At 42.5% G+C, this 17,071-nt stretch overlaps 1 protein-coding gene across 2 annotated transcripts in view; it reads right to left on the minus strand.

Annotated features, from left to right (window-relative positions):
• LOC143210072 (uncharacterized) overlaps window positions 1-8,880 on the minus strand; it is a 64,492-nt gene extending 55,612 nt beyond the window's left edge. The window contains exon 1 of one of the 2 annotated variants that reach the window (XM_076426549.1): window positions 7,858-8,880. The gene's annotated coding sequence lies outside the window, so the exon portion shown is untranslated. Of the gene's footprint in view, window positions 1-470; window positions 7,836-7,857 lie in introns of those variants that run through there. The other variant, XM_076426550.1, reaches the window with a different exon arrangement.
• Between the last annotated feature and the right edge of the window lie 8,191 nt (window positions 8,881-17,071).

Below are 17,071 nucleotides of genomic sequence, written 5' to 3' on the forward strand. Positions count from 1 at the left end.
AGCAATGCGGTTAAGACTGACGGCAGGTTCACTAACCGTGGTTCTTTTGAACCTAAATCACGTTACAGACCAATTTTACTCTCAAATATGTACGATGGAGGATCGATAAAACGTAAGTAAGTTTCCTGCAATTGGAAATTCAGAATCTTATTGATTAGTTATACAGTGTTTCTGATCCGGTGGTATAATCGAGAAAGGGTTCAATCGCTTCCGAGAAAATCGAATTCAGAATTCGAAGGTGCGCGCTGTCGAATAGGCAGGACGTGTCTGATTATCACCGACCGATTCTACTTCTTGTAAATGCTGGTGCGCAAGAGTCTTCGAGATCGTGTATATCGAAACGCTCATGCACTATTCTATCAATTTTATTCTCGCCAAATCGTTTATTTTTCACATGAACTACCAGGCAAACGTTAAACGGAGAAGTATTAAGCTTGAAATTCATATAGACGATTGAAACTTCAGATTACCCGCGGGTTCGTTGTCTATCCTCGGTTTTTATAGTACTTCTCTCGAAGTTCAGATGATCGGCGTTGAATGCCAGCCAATTACGATGATCGGGCTGACAAAAACATCGAAGTAAATGAGAACAGCTCGCGGCAACATTAGAAAGTCAGCCCCAGCAACGCGGCGGCGTTGATTTACAATTTTCAGATTTTACGTAGCGTATCGACGAATCTCGAACAGATAAAATTGTACGCTCGTTATGCCGTTTGCATGTGATTATGTGTTTCCTTTCTTCGCTAGTCTCCGGGGCCGGGTTTCGAGATGTGTATCATCATCGTGGAATCATCAACGTCGTCGCGGATACAGAAACGGGAAAAAATCCGGGAAGAGCTTCGCGCGATGCTATTCGTGCGAATATAATTGCGGTTTTCGTCCGTATGCTGCGGATTTTTATCCACAATAAAAGTTGTCTGTATTAACCGCAAGACATGGGCCACAATCACTTTATCGAGTTGGAAACAATGCAATAGTGCTTTTCAATTCTTTAAATGTTCTTGCTGTTTTCCACTTGAGTCAAAGAATTTTTTAAACACGTTTTAAGCTAATGACCATTAATGAGCATTATTAATATTGCAGTTTCTGGCATTTTAGTACCATTTTAATCTGTTTCTCTGTTTCCACTGTGAGCGGAAACATAATATTGAAGAGTTGCGACAAAAACAGTAGATGAAGATTCACAGATTGATGTACTATATGAATGCAACGAGATGAAACGTCGCTTCGGAAAAATCGCTGTTCGAACCAAGAAAATCGGGACTTTGCAGCAATTCAATATTAACCGACAGTTTCAGCGAATTTTTCAGCGCACCATCGTTACGCCAGTCTATAGCATTCCATGAGCTTTGGTGTCTCCATCCTCGTAATGACATACACCGCACGATGCAACGAATATCGCGTATCGATCTGGCATTATGATTATTATTGCGTTATGCCTTGCCACGATCGAGAGACCCCCGCTCGCAACGCGTAGAGAACGTACGTGCATGTACGCTGCTCGCTGTGCCCGAAACGAACAGCTAAAAGTAGAAACGAGATTTCAGATGAAATTCTAACTCGAATTGCAAGATTTTCTACCGTGCGACACGTTTAATTTGCCAAGCGATGTGTTTTCAGAAATGGATAATTATATTTTCCTCGACAGGACTTTGAGGAATGTTCTTTCCTGTCAGCGTTATAATTAGAAAAGGTCGACGAATCAGATAGCCGACGGTATTATAAACTTTATCGGCGCGTAATAAATTCAAGCTCGCGACATCGTAACACACACACGTCATATTAATCGTCGGCCGAACAACCTCGTTGTCGTGTGCCGCTGTAACTAGCCGATAATACCGTGATTCCAGAGGCCGGGCTTGATTCGAGGCTCTACCAGTCGAGGAAATACAGTACGTCTTCGACTTACGCGGTTCATTCGTTTCAGCGCTTTCCGCGTAAGCCGAAAAACCGCGCGAGTCGAATAGTGCCTGAGCGCCACCGTTGAAAGGTTATTAATACGGTCTGATTTGGAAGGACAATTCAAATAAACCAACAATATTCATGAAAAATTTACCACTCATTAATAGCGGAATGCCTACGCTGTACACAAGCATAACAATATACACTCCGGGATGAAAAGATAGCACACTTTGAAATTAATGTAATTTCTGTTTATTAAACATTAGAAATTGAATTGTTTTTATACACATATTTTAGTGTGTTTTTCTTAACATATATGAATGAAATGAAACATTCGCTTCATTAACTTATCTATATTTATTGAATGAAGTAGAATTATTAACGAAATATAGAAGTACAAAATGATAGCACACTTAACGAAAAACTTGAATATAACAGAATTAATCGATAAAAATCAATGCTCAATATTTTGTAGCACCTCCTTTACACCTAACGACTTTAATCATTCGATTTGGTAAATATTTATACAATTTTTTAATACTGTTTTGGCTAATATTCTCCCATTCGTCCAAAATGCACTATTTTAAATCGTTAATATTTTGGAATTGTCTGCCATTTTGGTACACAGCTCTGGCAAGATGTCCCCAACAATTTTCAATAATGTTGAGGTTGGAGATCTTGCTGGCCACTCCAAGACTCGAATAATTTTTGAAGAGAAGTATTTCTTAACCGCTTTCGCCGCGTGAACTACGACATTATCTTGTTGTAAAATGTGTTTATTTGCAGCAATTCTTACAGCATTAGTATTTAGTTGTTCATTTATCATTTCAATATACCTTTCACTATTCATTTGTCCTTTTATAAATTTGATTTCTGTTTTACCTCAATATCCAATATCGGCCCAAATTATCACACAGCCGCCTCCCATTTGGCGACAGCATAAAAATTGCTGTTCTTCATTCAAATTATGATAGTAATAGCCTACGTCGTTTGGACCATCCAAATTAAATCTTTTTTCGTCAGTAAATATAACTCTTCGCCGCTCTGTCCTCATATTTATATGCTTTTTGGCAAATTGTAAGCGGAACGATTTATGCTCCTTCTTTAAGCAAGGTTTCTTCTGCCTTTCTCTTCGCGCTAAATGCTTGCATTTTTGTAAAACACAACGTACACTCTTTCCGTTAATGTTTACGCCAACACTTTCGGCGATTTGTCTCGCAGTCATCCTCGAATTTGATGCTGTTCTCAATGTTGCACGTTTTTCAAGAGCAGTTAAACTTTGTGGGCGCTCAGAACTCTTCTTATTCCCGTAATTTTCAGGATTTTTTAACAAGCTCATAATAACTTTTCGGCGTCTATTTACGATTTTGGATATTTGTGTAATTCAATCTTGTTCTTCCTTTAACTTCAATATCGTATATACTTCCCATACACTTAGTTTTTTCCACGACCCATTCTTAACACTTTAGTATGTTGTTTTATTAAATAAGCACGAAAGAAGCTAGTATCCACTTTATCAATTACGTTTTGCAATGAATGTTTGCTCTTCAGTAACTTTTGCACAACTGACAAATGTAAAAAGTTCGATCATTGAAATTTAAAAGCAACTCACTTTTTCGAAGAATATAAAAATTATTGTTGACAAAGCAAGTGGGTAATAGTTTTCTTAATTGAATATTTAATTCAACATATTTCTTCTGGCATTATAATTTACAATATTTTACAGACGCAATTATTTCTTTAAAATGATCTAAATTCAGATCGAAAGGTCGAGGTTTTAAATTGCTTTTAAATTTCAATGAACGAACCAGTGCGCCGATAACATTAATATTATTTGTTAACAACATTACGATCGATAAAAGGAAATATTTATTAACGTTTTCATTTCGAAAATTCTATTCAAGCAAATATCGTGGATGATATTCAGTACGTTGTACGTACAGCCATGTCAGAATATGTTGACATATTAAAATATTCATTTTCTTCAGTTTAATATACGAAATGAGGAAAAATAGACGATGTGCTATCTTTTTGTGCCGGAGTGTACCAACAAGCTCCCGTTCCGGCAATCGAAAAACGAATTTCACAGCTCGCAATTGGTTTTCTGATTCGTTTCTAAGAATCCGCGTAAATCGTGGATTTACTGTAAATGTAACCAAGTATGTATATGCCTACGGATAACTAACCGCATTTAGTAAACGCGCCCCGTCGCGTCGCACGCTCGAAAGGTGCGCGCGGACAATCGCGCGATAATAAGCCGTGGATTATAGGAAATCGATAAGAAAGTCCGAAACTTTCTCGAGACTCAAATAGAAATGTTTATGCAAAATACAAATTTCCAGCATCGATTACAAGATACTGGACCCGAATAAAAATTTCTTTCCACCTTAAATATTTCTGCTAAGTCGATGATTTAAACGATTTGAAAATACTTTCTCTCTCTCTCTCTGTCGCACTGTTACCAACTCTATCAAATTATTAAGGAAAGAAACTGATGTCTGTGCAGCTCCTATATCTGGTAATTAATAGAAACAATGTTGTCCATTGACGATAATATGATGATAATCCCTTTTATCCTTCTGTTTCATGTTTCATTGTATTGCATAATTAGCCAGACAAAACGCCACGCGTTGCATTGTATTAGGCGTTCCCAAATGACCGCTTTGTTTTCGATTAATGCATGCAATGCGAAATTCAGAGTAGCTTTTTAAGCGAAGTGATGAATAAACTGCGGATTTTTATGCAAAACGAAAGCTGTCCAAGAAAATATACTTCTTTTCTTAACAGAGTAGGGTAATTTCGGGGGAGATGCACCAATAGGAGAGATGCACCAGTTTTTATCGTGGCAATACTGGACGATTTTTAACTGTTTTTTTTTCGCGTGTCATTTACATCATATTAACCTATGCAAAAAACCTCGTTTCGAAGAACACGTGTATCGCATCATTTACGCGTAACAGAAGCATAAAAACTTCTTAATGCTCCAAATTCCTGACGAAATATTTTTGCAAGTGATAAGTACAAATGTTATTACGTTCTTATTGTATGGTTTTAACTTTCAACTATGATAAACTATGATTAACTATGACAAAATTTTTTGTGCTGGTTCTTGTTTTTGTACAGGTGCGTCTCTCCTTCAATTTAGGGATAGACACACCAGTAATTTATGCAAGTATACTAGGCAGTCGTTTTCGTCTCAGGAGCATCCCTTTCTAAATTAATTACATAGCGATAAATTAAAACTGAGACTTGTTGTTTGACACACTATTTGTTAACATCATACGCTTTAATTAATTAATATTGGTAATTATTTAGAAAGAGGTATTCCTCTCCGATTTTGATGAAATTTAAACTTGTTATAGATTTCGAGATTTTGTACAACTATTTCCTGTTCATATATGAGCGGATCTCTTTTAGTTTTCGAGATATTCGCAAAAAACTATTGCTAGTACTGAATTGAATTTTCCGTATTCGTGCACGCTCTATGAAACATGTACAATGTATACTACTTTATGTAACATGTGTTGTAGAGAAAAAAAAGGATAGATGTAGGGAGTAGAGGCTATAAATGAAGGAGTGCGTCTATCCCCAATTAGGAGTGCATTTCACCCCAGGCCCTAGGGGGAGATGCACTTTTTCGACCTTTTTTAAACAGTATATTAATATATTAATATAAAAGTTTTACTCGTGTAACGTTATATTTTATTGAACAGATTTAAATAAAGAATTCAACTATGCCTGTCTACACATTCAATTCTTTTTAATAAAATTTTTATAAGCGGGAAACAAAATATGCTGCATCTCTCCCGAAATTAGCCTATGTCGAAAAATTAATACAATAAATTGACGCTTCCGAAAATTTCTAAGTTTGATCTGTCTTCCGATGAGTTCGAAATGAACCTATTAACCTATTAATAAGTATCAAATATATTCTTTAACTATATATATAGCATTCATTAAGAAACCTTTCAATGTCGTATATGCACTCAGAGGCTATGTTGAGCATCTTGCGTTAAGTGTATGTATGCACCCGCTGCACTCAAAGGGTTAATGCGAATGGTGTGCCGCGAAGTATCGCTATTAACGCAATATATCGGACAGTAGCGCGACCCGAAACCAAAGAAAAGGAAATACCGGTAATAAATACTTGAGACTTTTCTAAATTAACAGTTTCACGAGCTTGATTATTCTCGATTATGCATCATGTACTTAAGCATGTAAAGCAGTGTTGCACGGGACTAGAAGTATTTTTGAATTTAAAATAGACCTTGATCTGTGATACACAAGCTCATCACAATACATTTATAAATGCTTTTGAAGGTATACGATTAAAGTCCATTCGAATAAAAAATGAAAAGCATTCTTCCGATTGTATATCAATTTTCGAGCAGAAGGGCGAACGATTCAGAAGAGAAAGCATACTTTTACCTACACATTTCTGCATTTGCATACGCGTTCTGATCTAAGGTCAAATTTTCTCTCGTTATCCTGTGGGAAAACTTCTCGAGACGCAAACAAATAGTTAGTTCGCGAGACCGATTAATCAAGTGTTGATTAAGTTTAATAAAGACATTTCAGGAATAAACAATACTTCCAACGTCGGCTTAATACATTATACAGAGTGGTCTTGAAAGACTAGTTCTCTTTGGGCCTCTAGGATAGTTTTCCGTGAGTGCAATTGGGAAAATTATGTGGATAATGTGAATCAGGACTTTACCTTGAAAAATAAAAGATTGCTAGCGCTTGCTCCAAACCTCGGCTAGCAGCCTGATTTAAACGCTTCACCTACCGGAAACACGGTAAGTTTTTCGACGACTATGACTCGCCTAAAAAATCATAGATCCCTCTTAAATTCTTTTCGCTGGGTCATTGCCGTTTAGTGTTCACGCTAAACCTACCAAGCACAGGATAAATTCTTCGACGTTTATGATGTGCTAGGAGAAAAAGAAGATTTCCGTCTTTATCGCATACGACTACGATGAAAGTGAATTTCATTTGAATTTAAAGGGAATTAATAATCTCCGTCGCGAGTCTGCCTCGCAGCATTGACTTTTGACCGAAAGTACGCCTTGCGCATCCCAACGGAAAATTCTGTACGCGAGTGGCAGCGTTACGATAAAACAATCGTAGCGAGAGAAAACAAACTAGCTATGAAAGTGCTTAGTCTCGATAGGTAGAACGGTGGTAAAGGAGGAAAAGTGTCGAGTGGAATATGTGCGCGCACGGCTGGATTTTCGACACGGGGAACAGGACGATCGAAATCAGTCGGGTATCTCGCGCACGATCGATCGATGCATGAACTCGGTTATCGAGCCTGGGATCGCCATTAACGAAGGTTTCACGGTGGATTTTCGAAAAATCGACTCGGATCGCGCGCTGCCTTGTTTCCTCCCTCCGCTCTCCTCGTCTCTTTCTCTCCGTCTCTCTCGTCCACCCACGCGCGGCGCAACAACGAAACCGGCCGGCGCGGCGGCCGAGAGAGAGTGTATTTCTTGCTTATTATCCTTTCCTTCGATTTCCTACCGTAAGGAAAAAGAATACAGTTCTCGGATGGTGGCGTACGTATCGACGGTATCCTCTCTCGGTGCCCTCGGTGTGACTCACGCGTCGAGGCGTACTCGCCCCGGAGATTTACAGCTCATTACCGATTTCATAGCCCGAAGTCACGATCGATCCTCCGCGGGCGTAACTTCATAATCCGGGACGGCGCGATGGTTCGAATACAACGACAACGATCGAAGCGCGCGTCAATCGAGTTCGCGTGTCGTCTGGTCTAGACTCGTATCGTATGCTAGATCGCGAGCTACGATGCAACTGGTGGAAAGGTGGGAAAAAATTGGAACTCGCGGGCTAGGTAGGTCGGGACCCGGAGAACTTAGAGAACGTCGTTCTTAGCCCATAGGTCGTCCCCGAGAGAACCCATTCACTGCGACAGCCGAATAACTTCCTATTTACCTTTCAGTTTCTCCAGGGCATCTCCAGTGGTAGAATCGAACCGCGACTGTCCAACCCAGTTCTCCGTCTCCTCGCCAGTTCCCTCACAAAAAATGTCCTTTTCGAACTGCACTAACGCAAAAGGCTAAGCTTGAGCACCCACGAAGTTGTCCTTCGGCTATCGAGCACCAGCAATCTCTCACGGTTCCGCGAAGCAATCGGCGCTCGTAATCAACAGCCGCGAGACCGATCGGGCCGCGCGCGGGCCGCGTGCGTCTCTGTGCTCTGGCATGAATTGTTGGATCCGAAAGCGGCCGGATTGATCACACCGGCGCAGAGAAAGAGGATCGATCGATCGGAACAGGCGAAAAAGTGTATGCGCGGGTGTAACGATTACGTTGCACCGAGAGCACGTTGTTGGCAGTGGTACAGCGTGAGCTACCGGAGCATAACACACTTGAGTTCGTTCGTAATGCTAGGTCCACGTTACCAGCTCCACGCTGCTGGAAATGTCAAACGACGACGACGACGTTCGCCTGGTTCACCGTTGTTGTGCCGACTTGGACGGCCGTCCCGTCGCTTGACGCGGCCCGCAACTGTGACATAATATGTACGACGATTTGAAAAATCGTTTTCGTTTGCGGATCGGCTGTCACGGAGAGGAGGTTTTGACGCGCGACCACGTTGATCCACGTTCTCGAGTTTGTCCTTGATCGTAGTCGTCGAGGCACGGACGCGGAGGTCGCCTAGGCGATCGACGGAGATTGTCGTCGTTCGTTCCCCGACAGATTTTCCGTAACAGATCTCCGGCGGTTTTTCGATGCAGCGAGATCTAGCGAGAGATCACGTCGCGCTGCGCTGCTGGTCGGGCGCGTGTGTCCAACTCGATCGCGGTGCAGCCGGCTCGACTCGACTCGGCTCGGCTCGGCTCGGCTCGAATCTTTCTCTCTCGCGTGTTCCGTGGTGCACGACTCGAGCGCGGACTGAAGTCGACCGCGTCGTAAGGTGAGCGGAGGTGACTTGTTGCTCGACTCGAGTCGACTCAACTCGACTCAACTCGAGTCGACTCGACTCCCCTCGGACGCCGCTCGACTCGATTCGGCCTGGGCCGAACCATTAGCCCAGCCCAGTGGCGGCGGCGCGCCGCGGCTTACCTTTCTACGATTATACCTTATGCCGCGATCGCGCCGCGGTATCGCGACCTGTTCTACACCAGCGTATCGCAGGTATACGTGTGCACGGATTTACGCGTACCGGCGCGGCGCGGAGCGGCGCTCCAGGCCCCCTCGTGCTGCTCTGTCACATTTCTTGGGCTACCCTATCTCTTGTCCTTTCTCTATCTGCCGACTGTTACTATCTCCTATGAACGGCATACTATCTCTCTCTCTCTCTCTCTCTCTCTCTCTCTCTCCTCTGCTCCATCGCTGCAGTCTTCCTTTGCACCGTTTCGTTTTGTCTCGCGTCCCTCTCGCTCGCACCACCTCAAGCCGCCTGTGGATACGCCCATGCATAGGCGGCACGTCTACACCACTGCTCCAAGGGGTTACATACCTTCGACAAAATCGAAAAGATCGATTTTTGAAAATTTCTACTAACAATCTAGATTACTAGCCAGCGGATCTTTATGCAAAACAGAAATGTTCAGAATTGCAACGCTGGAGTGAAATGGAAATTTATTTTCTTTCTTAACCCCTTGCTCTCTACAATGTCGAGTCGGACTCGTGATGAAGATCCTGTATATTTAATACTAGGTTTAAAATTGCATAGCAATATTTGTAAATTTATCCTAATTATTGTCATAAATGCATAGAATCCGCCGTCTAATGATTAAGGTGACAATGCATCCTTTATTTCACGGCACAAAACCCGCAATCTGGCAGTAGGACCTTCGTCGAGAATTAAAACGGTCTGCATTAATTTCTTTCAAGGAATACCTTGAAAAAGCTGTAAGCAGTATGTGTATCGATACTCGTGTTTCCCATAAATGCATGGAAACCCGCAGTCTAGCGATAACTATACGCGAATACTGGTGGTACATAATAGTATCAAAGGTGGATGGCGAGCCACAGCAAGAGCGGATCTAAAGGAGGTCTAAGAGACCTAAGAGAGTCTCTAGCGCGTACGCACCAGGCAGTCGGCATTGTCGTTTTTGAATTTCCGCAGGGCCGTAATGCTGTGTTACATAATTGAAAGCGTAGGAAGCAGATTGATTAACACACATGAGAGGAGAAAGGTTCGCGCATAGATTGGTTGTGGCTTTTATGCGAATCGCGCGATGCGATTCTAGGAGACCCACGTGGGTGTCATCACACGAGCGCGTGAAAAAAAAGCTCCCTCTCTTTCTCTCGCACAGATTATAGACTCTGCAACGCCGTGACGCGGGCTGCACCGTCTCGGCTTGCAATATACGAGCCGCACAGCCTCTCGAATATCACGGAAAAGGAGGAACGACGGCGACAATAAGCCGCGAGTTTACGATTTCCTCTTCGGGACCCGGACCCTTCCGATCGAAAACGTTTTTTTTTCATCGCTACCGTCCCGAGTAATCGCACGGTTTAGTCCCGATATTGTTATTCCGATAAACCCGGTAATTACGCGATGCCATGGTCCGCGGTCAGCTTGTGTTAACGTGAGCAACGCACCTGCCTCTCTTTAACGCTTTGTTAACACTGAACGCTTCGGTTACGGGCAACCGTATTCCACGAAAGTAAGGAACGGGCCCGACGAGCCGCGCGATAATTATCGGGAAACACGAAACACATCACAGCGCCGGGGAATTATAATTCAATTAAACCCGGCACGTATCGCGGAACCGGCGAATCGGATTTTTCTTTTATAAGACTGCAACGTCATGGACGGGACGCACGATGCATTGGTTCATTGGTACGTAACGTCATCGCCTGATTTCTTGGGATGCCGGAACGATGAACCAACTAATTCTTCTCTCGTCCTAGCGTTGCTGGTTCGTAAACGTTTTTAGCGACCTGTCCACCGAAGGACCACTCGAGCTGCGTTTCTGTCGAAATTTCTATTCGAAAATCGAGAAAACTGATTTTAGATTGTGTATTTCCACAAAAATGTACGGAGGGTAGTTAACCCTCGTACGTTCCTCCTAAATTCACCCGTTTAAATCGATGATTGATTTCTCTCCGTCTGTGTTGTGATATGTATACGTTATCGGGACTGTAGGTCAGGAGCTTGAATACATTTTTCATTACTAGATGTTTATTCAAATAGCACAGCACAATGAAATAAACGTTATCCAGGTCTGAATAAATGATGTTTGCATACAACGCAATATTATTTAATGAACTGTGTGAGAGCTGTGAAACCGAAATATTTGCCTTATTCTTTCTCAGGCTCTTTAGTGCGGAAAAATGGCGGCACTCGATACAATAAAACGCAGGTCAAAAGACCTTTCCTTCTTTACATGCTCGTGCATGTCGGTGTATAGTCCAACAGACGTTACAAATGATGCTGAACTTAAAATAAAAAATCACTTCCTAATAAAAACATTTCGAACTTGTTTTTCTTTTTGTTGCTCTATGAGTAGAATTACCCGTATTCCCAAGCAGAATTGGGCAAAAATTTCATCAACGATTGACGAATAAATTTCTAGTTCAATCGTTAATCGCAATTAACAATTATTCTCCTAGTTTATTCGTTAAAAAATTGCGGTTAACGATTAAATACTTATTAATCGTTAATTGGGAATAACGGTTAAATTTCTACTCTAGTCGTTAATTGCGATTAACGATTGCATTCCTTTCAAGTAGTAATCGTTAATCGGATAATTGATTAATGCTGAACTGCTGAAAGTTCAAAATGAAATACGGAATCAAAACTATATGAATACTGAAAAAAATGTAAACTGAGTTTAGGTGTATTATCATTTGGTCTATAATACAAACTCTGTTTACGTGCTTTTATGTTTTTTTTCCGATGATTTCTTTTTTTAATCGACGATTGACGATTAACTTCATCAATCGATTGAATCAGTCTCCGATTTTTCGATGATTTCTTTTTTTAATCGTACACATTAATCAATCAATCTCGAGTAATATTCTAATCGATTAATGCCCAACTCTGTTCCCAAGTAGGGAAAGGTCGGCTCTTTCCAAGAAAAGTTTGCCGACCCCTGATTTAAAGTGTAGAGGGTGAGGTTGGGCTGTAACTTGGGTGCTTGGGCAAAGTAGAATTTCGGGACCCCTAACCCCAACTTAACACTTTACCTACCGTGCCTATTAATAGGATTTTCGATAATTGTGCTGTACCAAAAAGGCATATAGAAATTTGCTTTTACATTGCAATTTTAAATGAAACTATTAGATGACGTTATTTAGGGTGACTTGTTAGTTCACAATATGAAAATTGCTGTTGCTATTGAAGGTTCCATTAAAAAGTGTTTAGCCATGTACCATAGATTTTTCAAAATTATGCAATAATCACCGGTCGGTAATGTGTTAATAACTTTATGAGAAAAAATTAAAATATGGATGTTGAATCTTGGTTTGTGTTCAGGGCCCCCTTTTGCTTGGAGCCCCGGGCATTTGCCCAAGTTGCCCATTGGGTAACGCGCCACTGGGAGTAAGGGTGAATTATTGTCCCAGTACCTTTTAATATTTTTAAAGGGCGTACGAGGGTCAATTGGCCGATATCGATGTTTGACAGGACGAATAGTGAAAAGTTAATCCAGTTCCGCCTTGGGGAAACCAGCTGGTGGGGATATCAAGCATAATCGGACGGAAGGGAATCTGGTCGCTGGCCGATTGACAATCCACAACCCCGTAACTGTTTTCGAATGCATATCGAATGCATGCACGTGTGCGCACGTCTAACGTGATACAGAATGGCGAACCTAAGAATGATCGTATTCGCCGAACACATGCTCGAAAGACTGCACATTAAGCCAACAGGGCAGCAAGGGACAGTTGTCCATTCGGTTTCTATTCCTCCCGACAGAGATGCAGTTGTCGACAGCATTGTCGGATATGAAAAGTGTCTCCGTTAGAAATATATCTTAAACTTCAAGGTCGACTTGTTTAATTCCTGATTCATTGCTCGATGACAATCGTATGATCTTTCCGCGCAGAAATAGATCAGTAGTAACTGGCGGATAGTTTACGACTGCAGGTTGTGATTTGTGAACATACCATTAGATGTTAAACTTCCACCATGGTAGATTCGCATCTTTCGCTGTTTGAATCGTTTCAGCTGCGCGAAGAAAATCGGCAAGGAGTTCATAAAAATTGTCGGCAATCAATCTATTAATATGTATAAGTATCAATAGTCGGACGATTTTCCGAGTTGCTACACGGTAACACGCGATAAGGTGCTCTTAATAATGCGCAGAATTGCAAATCAATTCTTTCATGGTAAATAAAGATTTCTACATGAATAATTTATTTCATGTCTCCTTGTTGTCCGTGTAATATCATCCGAAGATCTTCTGTTGCGAGTTACTGGAATATTCAACTTTCTTCTATTCTGGACTATTATTTTGATCCGATTGTTAACGAGCGAAATTGATTTGCAAAAGGGTGAATTCGGAGTGCGAAACCTGTGTAACACGAAGGCTAGAAAGAAATAGAGAAAGCGTGCACTGTTTCGACGGTGAAGTGTGGAGCACAGGGATGGTGGAAAATGAGCGAGACGGAGCGGGAAGGATTGAAAAGTGAAAGGTGGAAAAGGGACGGAGCGATGCTAGGATAGAAAAGGCGAATCGTTTGAAGGGGAGGGGGAAGATTCTCTTTTGCGAATGAAAAAGACAGGTGTTTTGAAGGAGGACGAGAAGAGACAAGGAGGGAGAGACGAGGGAAAAGATGCGGTGTATCCGAAGAGAGAGAGAGAGAGAGAGAGAGAGAGAGAGAGAGAGAGAGAAAGAGAGAGAAAGGAAGAGATATAAGAACGAGAGGAGCCCACCGCGAGAGAGGGATATGGTACAGCGAGTGGCGTGCATTCTCTTGCACACGCTGCCTCCCTCCTATTGCAGAGCGGGCAATGCACACGTGCACCGTGCACACGGTATCGTGCAGGTCTGCGTGTACAAAGTAGGTCCACGAGAAACGGAGAGACGGCGAAGAGAGCGAATATCGCCGTCCCCTCGCGGCCGGTGCGACCAATCCGCGGCAAGCGCGAGCTGCGTGAGGGCGGAACGCGGCCTCTTCGCGTATATTTGCGTATTTATTATTCAGTTTGCAAATACGTGGCAAAAATGATCTCCCTCGGCGCGCCGCAGTGGCTGGATCTCCGGCTCGCTCCTCTAAACCGGCCCGCGCAGCCGGGAGGTGGAGCTAGGAGATAGGAGCAGAACACCGGTAAGATATCAGCCGTTAATTTGTTTGAAACGCCACTTGCACGGCCGATTGCGCCGTCTCTCTGTGCTCTCTCCACACAACCTGCTCACTCTACTCTACGTGTACGTGTACGAGACACCGGACAACCGGTGTTAACCAGCCACCGTCCAATAGGAAAGGACATTTTCTAATTTGTCCTTCTAACGCGACTAGACGCCCGGAAATATTCGACATGGCGAACACCATCGACATATTCGGCTCCAACGGAAATATAGGATTGTCCGACTCTCTCATATACGGCATTACAAAAATCACTGGCTCAAAATGTCGCAAACACAGATCTAATCCAACCACGTAATCCTTTGTTTCTTGGACAGTCGTATTTTGTACATAGTCCGAAAGTTTGTCTTAAACTTGACTTAAAACAGGCTTAGCAAGACCCTATCTTCAATTTGACTTTGAACCGAGAGAGACTAGCTACAAATTCGAAGTGGATGAAGACGTGAATGCGAATCGTTTTTAGCAGCGTTACACCAGACAATAGAGAGCGAACTCTGATAGTCCGATAACGACGGGATTCGAGCAGTAGAAGATTACAATGCGTCTCAGTTCCTCCCCCTGATCCTCTGCCAGATCAGCTCGGGTAAGGGCGACAGGCTCACTACCCCGCTCTGCGGCGGTCGTCGTATCTAGACAAGGTCTGTCTCGATTTCTTGGGAAAAAGTTCGACGTTTTGGTGTCGCCATCACCACTCCCCTCTGGAAATGTCCGCGTGCTGCCGTTCCGGTTGAACCCCCTTCCGCCCTGATGCGATGGGCCAATATGACGGCGCGTCCATTCGGCTACACGGTATCTCGTCCATCTTCCCGCGGATGCCCGGACAAATTGATACAGGCGCACGACACGAATTGCAGCACGCGACTAGCTTGATTCGGACCGGTCGCGTGTCATCGACTCGCCGAACCACTGCTAACTGGCTTCCAACATGTTTGAACATGTTTGAATGTGCCTGGACAGTCGCGAACATGTTCGAACATTTTGGAGCATGTACGAAGTTCAAACATGTTCAACATAAGGCAAGTTGTATAATTTTCAACGTACGGATATACATTACAGATCTGTATAAAATATAATTACTCATTGAATGAATCATTGCAAATTACAGAAGGTAATCATGACCACTGACTTATTTCAACGGTGATTGACTGATTAATGATTACATGAAACAATCGATTACGAAACAATTAATTACCGTCCATGCTCGACAAATCCAATGTTTATTGTTAACTTGAGGGAACTTTGCTCGCGCGTCGAAATGCCAGAGAATGCTTTGACGGTAAGTTCATCGAGTTGTTGAAATGTCGCTCTCGTGCGAATTTTTCTATGAATATTACCGGAGACAAACGTAGGATTCCGGCTCTGTCCGTTAACGCGGTGTATCTCTAAATACGCTGGCATTGTATTCTACAGTAATAGATTCACGATCGTACGATAATCAAACGAACTGTAAAAAAGGGCCAATTATATTCCTCGCACGAGTGTGATGCTGATAAGGCATAGTCAAGTCATTTATTTTCCTAATATGTTTACCAGCTGAATGACAATCGGGATGGGCAAATGTGCTCTTTCTTGATGAAGTCGCGTTCATTTAACTGCGCGGTACAAGTTAATCACACAATCAAAAAATCCGTAAGCTATAGCAACAGACACGAAACGAGCATGATTCACGTTTTTAAAGGAAGGCACCACGAAGAAAATCGTGCGACAAAGTGTTAAAAGAATGCATCGACAGCTGTTTTAGCGTATTGCCGTGTATTTTGTCTGTCGATTTTGAATTTCCCCGCGTTGCCCGTAAATTGAATTTGCATTCTGTCAGGACGCGTTCGAAGGAAGCGTCTCCCCGATGAATTCGCCATTGCAGAGAAAATCTATCCGAGCCTCGGTAGCCATTCAGCCGTAAGAAACGGGGACGGTCATCCCCATACAGAAGAAGGCCGGTATCGGTGCTCTTCTTCGACCATGTGCATTTGCTCACCATGGTCATTTACACCTTCTTCGCGTGTTCCTTGCACGCCATAACATTTCCGCGCGCCACGATATCATCTCCTTTCTTCTGTTCGCCTTGCAGGTTCTTTGAAGTTCGCCAGGTACTTCCTGATCTTAAATACTTAAGGAAATGGCGATTTGATCGTACGGCCCGGCCGGTTCCTTCTTTCCACGGGCTGTCTTGAAACCACCGCGGAGTTTATCAGATAAAACGTGAATGCAATCTTCGTGCATGCCGAAGATACCAATCGTAATTCTATAAGCCCGTTGATGATCACTGGTTTGCATTTTCGGTACCGAAATAGGCAGAGAGACGCTTTCGTCGTCGTCGTGGCGGCTGGTCCGCCATTTTTCCAAGTTCCCACTGTGCGCCAACGCGCGTCTTTCTCTACTAAATTGTTGACCTAATCAATGCATCAATCATTTGGAATATATCAATTTTGTAATAAGGTGGAGTGGGGCTTACCCCACCTCACCCAGCCCAAAATTTGCTCAAATAAGGACAAAAAATGTCAGGGTGCAAACCCATTTTTTGGACCCAAAATCTAGTAAGATTCTAGTTACTTTCTAGTTACAATCTGAAGGTATCCTAGACCCTGAAGCGAGGAAAACACCTTTATTCTTGGGCAACATCTATGTAGAATAGTTCACACTAACTTATACTATAATACATTAATAAATACAAGCTAGAGAAATTTCGTTCATATTATAATAAAAATAACCAATTAACGGACTTGCCCCGTAGGCGGACTTACCCCACTCCACCTTATCAGAAGTTCTGTCGTATTTTAAAGAAAACATTTGATTCGATTTATAACAATGTAAGTTTAATAATATTATAATTTCCATTATTTGGAACAACTTGTTGCCATCATTCAGAGAACCTGTCAACT

This window comes from Lasioglossum baleicum, chromosome 6 (genome assembly GCF_051020765.1).
Source record: "Lasioglossum baleicum chromosome 6, iyLasBale1, whole genome shotgun sequence".
NCBI lineage: Eukaryota > Metazoa > Arthropoda > Insecta > Hymenoptera > Halictidae > Lasioglossum > Lasioglossum baleicum.